Source organism: Cydia splendana, chromosome 10 (genome assembly GCF_910591565.1).
Source record: "Cydia splendana chromosome 10, ilCydSple1.2, whole genome shotgun sequence".
In the NCBI taxonomy this organism is placed as follows: Eukaryota; Metazoa; Arthropoda; class Insecta; order Lepidoptera; family Tortricidae; genus Cydia; species Cydia splendana.
The window spans coordinates 2,743,060-2,753,661 of NC_085969.1; the positions used below are offsets into that span (position 1 = coordinate 2,743,060).

Here is a 10,602-nt window from a genome sequence, read left to right on the forward strand (position 1 = left end):
TAGGTACAAAGCACATTTTTGGGTTTTTGTGAGTTAGGTATGTAAATCAACGATAACTACGAACCCTTTGAATTAAAAATATTTTAGTAACTATTGATACCGTAAAATTCCTCGTTGTTGCCTACCATACCAAAATAACCTGGTTTTAAAATCGTATTTTTCCAAAAAACTGCTAGCTGTCTGTACAAAAAATAATGACAGAGATGCGACCATTATTAAGAATTTGATTGTGCAATTTATTTTTAAATTGAACCCAACACTGTAGTCTTATTACAAGGGTCTTATTAAATGACATTTAATACTCTTAAATGTCTCTTTGTTTTATACGCCAATACAAAAGGTAAATTTAGGTACTAAATGTATTTGTAAATGTAAATTCACCCTCAAACACAATGTACATACAAGCCTTCTCGTTTCAATTTGCGTTTCCAGAAATATTGAAAAGTTGTTTTCTATCGAGCACGATCCGTCCCCACTAATAAGGTTCTTTATAAAGACGCATCTACGTGTATGCGCCTCGCCGAGGGAATATTGCACGATAAAGAACCTTATTTGTGGCCATTTCCTCGCGTTCGGTGAAAAGCTATTCCTACGTCACACAAAATACTCGCTTCCAGCGTCCAGCGTAAAGTTACATGACCAAAGTATGTGTGATCAGAGGTCTGCGAATTCTGGATAGGGTCGAGGCGAAAGTTTTTCAAGCGTTGGGAATAAACGAAAAGATATTTTACATGACATATTCCCATGTGACTTTTTCTTTTATATCGTTCTGATTATTCATACTTAGTTGCATCTCATGTTTCTATGGCTACTAATAGGGTTGTTTATATGGCAGCATCTGCGATTCACTGCGGTAATGTTGTACGATAAAGAACCTTATTTGAAGCCATTTCCTGTCATTCGGAGAATGTATTTTAGTTATTTTACCTTGTCGTCTTCTTGACATATTTGATGAGAGTTTTCTTCCTTTGATGTTGTTTGTATTTGAACGTAATATGTATGTGTATTAAGTTTATTTTGTAGCTATTTTTTATGGCTTGTCGATGTATATCCGTATTGTATTCAAAATACCACCAATTGATTTGATTTGATTAGCATTAGTGGAAGGTACCCCCTTTATTGTCACATCTTTTGATGTCAAGTCATTATTTACAATTTTTGTCATATCATAACGTCCTTATTGCATATGTAAAGGTACCTTTGAAGCATTGTTTCATATAAGGTTTACTCGGCTAATTCCGAATGTCGAAAACTGTCGGATAATTCCGAAATTCAGATGAAAATCACCCTTAATTCCATCATAATAAAAGTCTCTTTTCGGAATTATCCGACAGTTTTCGACATTCGGAATTAGCCGAGTAAACCTTATTAGGTATCTCTACTGGAAAACACATGGGTACTATCCCTACATGTATCCCACGCCGTTTGTATTGGGAATGGTCTCATATCAAAGTCTTGAAGTACGTAGGCAGCTTGCAACAGTAAAATACTTTTTCTCAAAAATGGACGGCAAAGTCGACTTTGCCGTTTAAAAAATAGGTCGCGAAGCGCGTAGTTTATGGTCGGTCAAAAATTAAAAAGTTAAAAACATTGCAGTCTCGATTTTGGGACTGCAATGTTGCATACAAATTCCATTGTTTGTCGAGTTCCAAACTTTTTAAAAGTTGAAATGGCCATATCAAATGAAGGCACAGGCCCATTAAACAGCCAAACAGATGATTAGTACCGCGACTATTTAGCTGTCTCAAATAGGTTGACGTATTTTCGGCAGAAAAATACACTTCTATTTTTTTATTAAAAAAATAAAAAGGCGGCAAAGCTAATTTTTTCAATTGTTTCTACTTTTTTCTGTGAAAATATATACGTAAGAACGTTGCTTTTGTAAAATATTCCTATTATATTTATATTTCTTGCACCATTTTTGAGAAAAGCACTATATATGACTCGGCTGGAAGGCTACTTGCTGGCTTCGGATTCAATTAAACGGACTCCCAAGGTCGTCCGTTTAAAACGAATCCTCAGCCTGCAAGTAGCTACTTCCGAGCCTCGACAATAATGTACTATTTTAGGCTAATACGTGGTTCAGTATTTAATCCATTGCTACTAGAATATATTCATTTTAAGGTACCATCACTATTTGTTAGAAGTACTCTCAGACCTCGCATTTCACCCCTATTCGTAATTCCGAAGACCAGCACAATGACACTAGTCACTAGTCCACTATACGTCGCACTTAACCACATTAATAATATTATTTTACATAATCCTACTCTTGACTTATTCTCACAAACAGAACCGAAATTCCTAGCCACGGCAGCCCGCTATCTAGAGTCAATATCTACGCCCACAACTATTAATATTAATTAGGTAAATTTAGTGATAAGTCTATTATAATTAGTTTTAAGTACATATGTTTGTAACCCATAACTTGCATGTTTGGTTTAACTGTCAATGTAAAGTTGGTTAAATAAATAAATAAATATTCTACTGCTGACTGTACCTACTATTACATGTCAATATATTATAATCTTTGGTTTCTCTTGAGTAATTGAAGTAGCATTGATTTTCATTAAAATGAACAGTTTGGGAGTTGTGGTGGTTTAGTTCATACAGAATGTTAATCAAATAGCAGCTCAGCCTGCGGTCTCCATTCTTAAGAGGTTCGAGTAGTTGCTATTTCAATTTGTTACGCGGAGGCGGGGCCTCACTATCAGCGGGTGACAGTGACAGTCCATTTCCAACGACAGCTGCATTATGTTGCGACGACGTTACTGTCATTCATTGTCTTATCATTCATTTTACTATGGAAATTGACAATAACATCGACGTGTCGGAGCAGTAGTGCAGCTGCGGTCAGAAATGGAATGTTACCTTTACGCGGATCGGAGGCGGAGCGGTTGTGCTGCCTGCGCCCGCCTACCCGTAGCCGAAGGTAACTTACAACGCGGGTCCGCGATCAAAATGCTTTCAATCCGCCGACCGCGCTCAATATGACATCACCGCCATGCTACCGCGCCGCTCGCGCGCTCGGCGACAACTCCGGAACGCTACTGCGTCAATGTCACGGAGCCTTAAGGCTGCGGGCTGGACGCACGCGTCCTGCGCGGCAAGCGGGGCGGCCGGAGGCGATGTCGTACAAAACAGATTCATTCAGGTCTATAAATTTTGATCGAGTCACGCCAACCACCGCTCGCGACGCCTGGCACCGAGTGAGTCGAGCAGATAACGCTACTGAGCTACCGGTCCGATCACTCTCTTCTCTCTTATTTAACCAACTGTGATCAAAAGCGACCGGACCGGTGTTACGAAAGGTCGCAATCGAATCTTGCCCAAACTGGTGATTTTTCATTTAATTAAAAAAATCAAAAAAAAATCGGCAGTATCGCACTTTACATGGATTAAGCTAATACATTCTGTACGAAGTGGGACCCCACCCGCTCCACGGTCCTGCTGTCCACTCGCGTTCTTGCGGCTTCGCAACCGAAATTAAACCGAAGACTTTTATTACTTCCAAAACGTCACATCTCACTATCAAACTACTCCAGACTTACGACCTTTTTAGATTAGCAAGCTCCACTGACCCGATGCTAAAAGGACGTATGTCTCTATAACTTAGTATGGGAGTACGATGTTTTAGTTCCACACGGCTTTTAACTGAACTATGGACATTCTCGGAGCTGAAACGTCGTATGTGACTATAGGAACATATGGAGATACTTTCTTTTGGTGTTGGTTCGCATTCGATGTGTTCATGTGCCTGCGTCCAATTTCAACTTGTTAAGTTTCATTGGAAATCTCTGGTTAAAGTTATAGGGCCCTAGCAGATATATTCGAGCGGACATACTGACCACAAATACCTGAACACCGATCTATTAAATTACGTAGGACATAAAGCAAAATTGCGCTCATATATTGTACAGAATAGGGGACTCAATCTATAATATCTATATATAACGAATTCTGACGAAAAAAACCAAAAAAAATGGTCCTGCAATGGGATATAATTTTCGGCAATCATTTAGAAAACACACGTAAGTACTTAATATGTTTTGAATAGTGTCCGACCGAAACATGTTTTTTTGCCGAAACCGAAACCGACACCGAATGTTCGGCTTTGGCTCTAGTTTCGGCCGAAACCGAAAACGAAACCGAACCTTTTGTAGACTTGTTAAAATCGTTGAAAAAATGTCATAAAACCGCTTTTACACACATATTATGGGGCTGTCAACACCCCATGTCCTTGAAATTGATGTTACTTAAGCAGTTTTTTAAGAAAATTACTAGAGTTAGACCAAGATAATTCTGCAACGATTTTGATAATATACGCAGTGCAAGTGTTATTTTAAACGTCAAAACTTTTGTGAAATTATGACGTATAAATAACATTTGCACTAACTAGTGCACCTGCACTGCGTATGCTATCAAAATAATTGTAGAACTTTCTTGGTCTAACTCTATTCATTCACCAGTCAAGTCAACATGTAGATACAGTGTCAACCAAAAACGCGAGCGCAGCGAGCGCGAATTTTTTGTTGACAATATCGCAAGGCCGGGTACCGATCTTCATCTGGGCCTAAACGTCCGAAGAGCCCCAGTGAGGCGAACTTTCATGCGAAGTCAAAGCCGTGCTTCAGGCTTCAGGATAAGTAGTTGAGCACAGACTCCAACCAATGTCCATTGTATTAAAAAGCGAGATATTTCCTTGAGCGCTGGTGGCCTAGCGGTAAGAGCGTGCGTCTTTCAATCCGAAGGTCGCAGGTACAAACCCCGGCTCGTACCAATGAGTTTTTCGGAACTTATATACGACTCCATAGAGCGTCTCGTAGTGCAGGGAAAGGTCGAAGGCACCAGGCCACGTGGTAGATCACCAATGAGATGGACAGACCAGATCAAGGCCGCAACTAAGTGCTCGGTTTACGAATGTACCCGGAAAGCTGCAGTCCGCGACGAATGGCGCCGTATTAGCAAGATCATCACTCATCGAGATTCACAATGATGACCACGACCACTCTGGCAAGAGTGTACCGACTAAGAAGAAGAAGAAGAAGATACGAAATATCATTTGATATTTACTATTTGCTTTTCGGTGAAGGAAAAACATCGTGAGGAAGCCGGACTAGTCCCGATAGGGCCTAGTTTACTCTCTGGGTTCGAAGGTCAGTCTGATGGAGTCGCTTTCGTAAAAACTAGTGCCTACGTCAATTCTTGGGATTAGTTGTCAATTGGACCCCAGGCTCCCATGAGCCGTGGCAAAAATTCCGGGATTACGCGAGGAAGATGATGAGTTTTCTTATTATTCCTTTGCCCAGGCCCAGTAACATACGACAGTGCTATCTCATTTACTCCGATACAATTAGACAGTGTGCGCGTTATAGGTATTAACAGCCTCTTATTTAAGACTGCGTCGACCGTCTAGTGGCGCCCTCATTAGTGGAATTGTGTTTTATAATAAACCAATTAATTTCTGTACCTATACATGAATCAGTATATGTAGGTAGGTACATATTAATATTGTTGTCCTACTTATTCCCCAACTTTTGGTCTTTGTCACATAGTTTAGTTTCATAGTACGAAGTACTATTTCGTAAGTTTCGGCCCGGCCGAAAGGTTCGGCCGTTTTTTGGCCGAAACCGAAACTACAGCCGAAACATGATTTTTTGGCCGAAACTGGCCGAAACCGAAACCGAAACCGAACCTTCGGTCGGACACTAGTTTTGAATGGCCTAATAAATACTCACAGCCGTATTCGAACAATGAGATACGTCAAATACTAGATATTGAAACGATTTATGGATAGGATATGTCAGTGTCAAAAGTGACGTTTTTGTTTGAAGAGACGTCAGTTTTGACACTGACATATCCGATCCATATCGTTTCAATATCTAGTATTTGACGTATCTAATTTGTTCGAATATGGCTGTTAGAAGGCTTTAATGAAGAGTTTCTACGGCCACGTTCTCATGCAGGATCAAAAATTATGCCACGCCGATTTCACGCCGATCCCGCCGCCGCCAGTCAAAAAATCATCGGACGCCGCCGCCGATGAATTTGCCATCGGCGCACATGTCTACCGCGCACACTGTTAACTGTACATCTGTGGACCGCCTTTTGTAATAAAGTCCACCGATGTACAATTAGGAGTGTTGCTGTGTGTACCCCTCTGCTGGTTTTTGCTTACAAAGCGCAATAGATTGTTTCGACAACCAAGAGCGATGATTCCACCTCACTTCCACTTAGTATTTGACGAACCACACAACTCTGTACGTCGTTTTCACCAGCTTCCCGACCCCATAATTTACTGCGGTTACCGCTATAGGGCTTCTACATCTAATAAACAAAAACACACCTTAACACTGGTGCAATAAAACTCAAAATAACTTAACATTATCATGAGTGAAGTGAAAAAGACGTTAATCCTTAAGATACAAAGTTCATTTTAGATTGTCGCATCTCGTGTTCTAAAGATGCCTCGATGTAAATTAGACTGTATATCTTTTCGGTTAAGGTTGATAATGTGTTTTGGGGTTTTTGGTTGCGGTTGTCGGAAAGGATAGGGATTATAGACTGCGTTTCATAGAGTCCGCATTATAAAGACAATTCGAGACTAGTAGGTACCTAGTTTTATATAAGCGCTATACCAATATATACAGTGCTGCATTATACTATTACTGATGCCCGTGTTTGCCCCTGAAACTAAAATATTATTGTCATCATTTGCGTGTACATTTCGCTCGAACTTGTTGAGTCGCACGGGCGAATAATAACAAAATAACATCATTCTGATATCAAAATGTAAGTTGGAATTAGCCTCCTGACTCTGATTGAATTAGCCTCGATATGGTTCTTAATTATTCTGTAAGTTCGGCAGTGTCTTTCGTAATTTTCCTGACCTGCAAATATATTTAAACAAAATTAACTTTTCTACTCATGCTAAGGTTAAGGTATAGGTAAGTACTAAGTAGGTTTGATCAAATGTTGTGTATTCTATAGTATTTTACAAACTCGATGGGCAGGGTGGCCCCCAAATGCCAAATCTCGCAAAATCGTTTTAAATAATACCTGTCAGCGTACCCATAGAGATTGAAAAAGACAGCTTAGTATAAGTATGTATGTCCTTTTATTATGATATTTATGGTAATCATCGTCATGAAAAAAATGACTAAACCGCGCGGTTATACCACTCAAAGATTCGCCCAGGTGATAAACGAGCGTGATTTCATGCTCCATCTATCGGACAGGTAATCTGTGTCGGGACACAGGTGTGAAATTTGAGTATGTTATGTACTTAGAGTGATGAAGTGAGCTTAGTGGTCGTGGGTTCGATTCCTGTTATTCCGGTGGTCGATTTATGGTTTGGAACGCCTTGGTTTTTTAAAAATGTACAGGATAGCTATTAGGGGCTAAAGGTACGGTACAGTTAGTTCATAATTATGTATACATTTTTTCACCTTATTGCAGTGGACTAAGACGAAGTAATGTATACATATTTATGAACTCGGCTATACATATACACAGAAATTAAATTCACGTCTCTCTTAAGCCGACCACTGACTAACAGGCCGCCTGACGATATCGGCCTGTCAGTTAGAACAAAAATTTGACAGCTCCGAACAACTGACAGGCCGATATCGTCCGGCGGACTGGTAATCAGTGGGCCCCATTAGACATAAACACCCAAAGTCTAATTTCCTAATTATCGGCATAAACGTGTCAAAATGGGTGAAAATGAGACAACTTTTGTTTTAAAATCTGTGTACCTACGAGTATAATCAAAATTATGGTTAATAACTAATAGAAATCGTATATCTATAATTTCATGTCGCTAATTACTTACGTGATTTTTTTTTATTACAGGTATGCCAGTTGACAACGCCGAATAAACAAAGGAAAAAGTGCGTGTTGTAACTCTTTTTTCTTCTTTTTAGGGTTCCGTACCCAAAGGGTAAAAACGGGACCCTATTAGAATGTGTCGTTTCTTCAAACAAAACCGTCACTTTTGACACTGACACATCTAATCCATATCGTTTCTAGATCTATTCATTGACGTATCTTAAAGTTCGAATCGGGCAGTTTATTGCTCACCAATATGAAAAAGAACATGACATATACAAATCGGGAGTCTTAAAGGGGCCCACTGATTAACAGTCCGCCGGACGATATCGGCTTGTCAGTTGTTCGGAACTGTCAAAATTTTGTTCTAACTGACAGGCCGATACCGTCCGGCGGACTGTTAATCAGTGGGCCCCTTTAAGTGTAAGCGATTTTATAAGGTCTATTGAATTTTTAATGTTGGTTAAACATACTTTCATAGACCACAATGCGCGGATGTATAGGACAGGCCCGTAGGTAAATGCGCCGATGCGGTAATAGCCGTCAACGCTATCAATTACCGGCACACGAGCTTTGACAGGTGTCGGTCGATCGTTAATTATGTCCCGGCTGTCAACGTCTCCTCATGCATGTTCGGTTTATGAAATTACGGTTAAGACTGGCCACACAATACCTTGTATAAATATCAAACAGATTCGACAAAGTGTTGATTCTAGCAGGAAACTGAATATTCAGAATCAAGCAATGTCTATGAATGGGTTACAGAAATTAAGCCACTTTAGCGTTCAGAACCACTCAAGTTTCAAAGTAACAAGGTAACTAGAATTCACTAATTTTTGATTAGAGCAGCGGTAGGCTACAGGCCCGCGAACCTCTCACTTGCGGCCCGCGAGCCTCCCTGGCTATTTTGTATGTAATATTGACAAAACGACAGTGTCTGATGAAGTCGTAAATATTAACAAAGTGCGGCCCGCGTTAACTTCGTTAACTACTATGTGGCTCTTGGCTGCGAAAAGGCTGCCAACCGCTGGATTAGAGCATCTTGACGACACTTATTTTATCGCGTGTATAAAGCCTTCTGTATGGCTAAGATGGTCGGCTGTTTATCATTTGTCACCATGCCTGTCACGATCTAACAAATATGTAAGTACAAAAGTGACGCATGGCATGACAGGTGATAAAAATGCGACCATGATACCGCTGCTGTAGGTCTAAGATGGTCGGCTCTTTATCATTTGTCACCATGCCTGTCACGATCTAACAAATATGTAAGTACGAAAGTGACGCATGGCATGACAGGTGATAAAAATGCGACCATGATACCGTTTCTGGACTTTTGTCACTGTTCTATCTTTTAAACAAGGTAAAAATATTGTCTTTGGTTGCAGCGATAGTTATTCATAAATTATAGCATTTTTCAAACTAGAAGGGTAACGATGATAGATGTTAATTCAATACAATTTTGCGTCATTTTGCATTTTTAGGTTATAAATTGTATGGAGATGTCATGTCATCTATCATCGTACAGTCAACGGTAGAAATATGGGTGTAGACAACTTACTCAAAAATATGTCCCATAGTTCTTAATTCACTGACATAAGAGTTATGGGACATATTTTTGAAATGATTTGTACACCCATATTTTTATCGTTGACTGTACCTTTCCAGCAGCGGTATCGCGGCCGCATTTTTATCACTTTCGCACTTACATACTTGTTAGAACGTGACAGGCATGATGACAGATGATAAAAAACCGATCATCTTAGCCCTACTATTTGAGAAATACTATTGAAAAGTTGGGATGTATTTTAAATTAATTATACGCTATTTTTATCCGTTTCCATAGCTTTATTTTAAGATACAAATATCTTTAAACCAGTGACATAACCCAGCTGGTAATAACAGAAAGGTCGCGCGAGTGACATTCTGCGACCTTTGCTGCCCATAAATCAGCTCACGCGTCTTGTATATATGTACCGTATATGTACAATATGTATGATAACCTTTTGGTTACATGGGGTTTACTTAACCCGAATTGTAAAGTTTAGGTACATGTAAATGTAAGAGAGATTTGTTTTACGCTTTTGTTATAGCGGCAACAGAAATACATCTGTGAAAATTTCAACTGTCTATCTCGGTTCATGAGTTACAGCCTGGTGACAGACAGACGGACGGACAGACGGACAGTGGAGTCTTAATAGTAATAGGGTCCCGTTTTTACCCTTTGGGCAGGGGCGTATTTTGAAATTTGGCGCCCCGGGCCAATACGTTTCGCCGCCCCAAAACTCAAGGAAGAAAACAAAATGTAATCCGCCAGGGGTGGCATATGCCGCCCCTGGGGGTTGGCGCCCCGGGCCATGACCCGGATGGCCCTAGGGTAAATACGCCCCTGCCTTTGGGTACTGAACCCTAAAACGTTCCTAGTGCAGAACACCCATAATCAGATTCAAGTTGGCAGTACCTCGTTAGTGTCATTCAGCGCGCTATTTATGGAGTGCGGTAATCAGGTGCAGTTCCAAATGCTTGCCGCGCAGCGACGGAATATATATAGATGAAGCTCCCAGTACAATTGTGACTTCGGAAAACGGTCCGTATATGACTGGCACCACTGAATAAATAATAGTACTAGGTACAGAAGGTTCACTCTCTAACAAAACGCGTCTATTACGACTGATATGACCGCTAGGTGGCGCAAGCGCGAGCAGGCGTCCATTCCGCGACAACTACTACTGGTAAACACCAAAATTGGTGTGGGCCGCATGTACTTGTAAC

General features: G+C 40.4%; 1 protein-coding gene across 3 annotated transcripts in view; it reads left to right on the forward strand.

Moving 5' to 3' along the window:
• The window catches only part of LOC134794194 (max dimerization protein 1-like), a 621,339-nt gene that overhangs the window by 311,348 nt on the left and 299,389 nt on the right, over positions 1 to 10,602 (forward strand). The window lies entirely within an intron of this gene.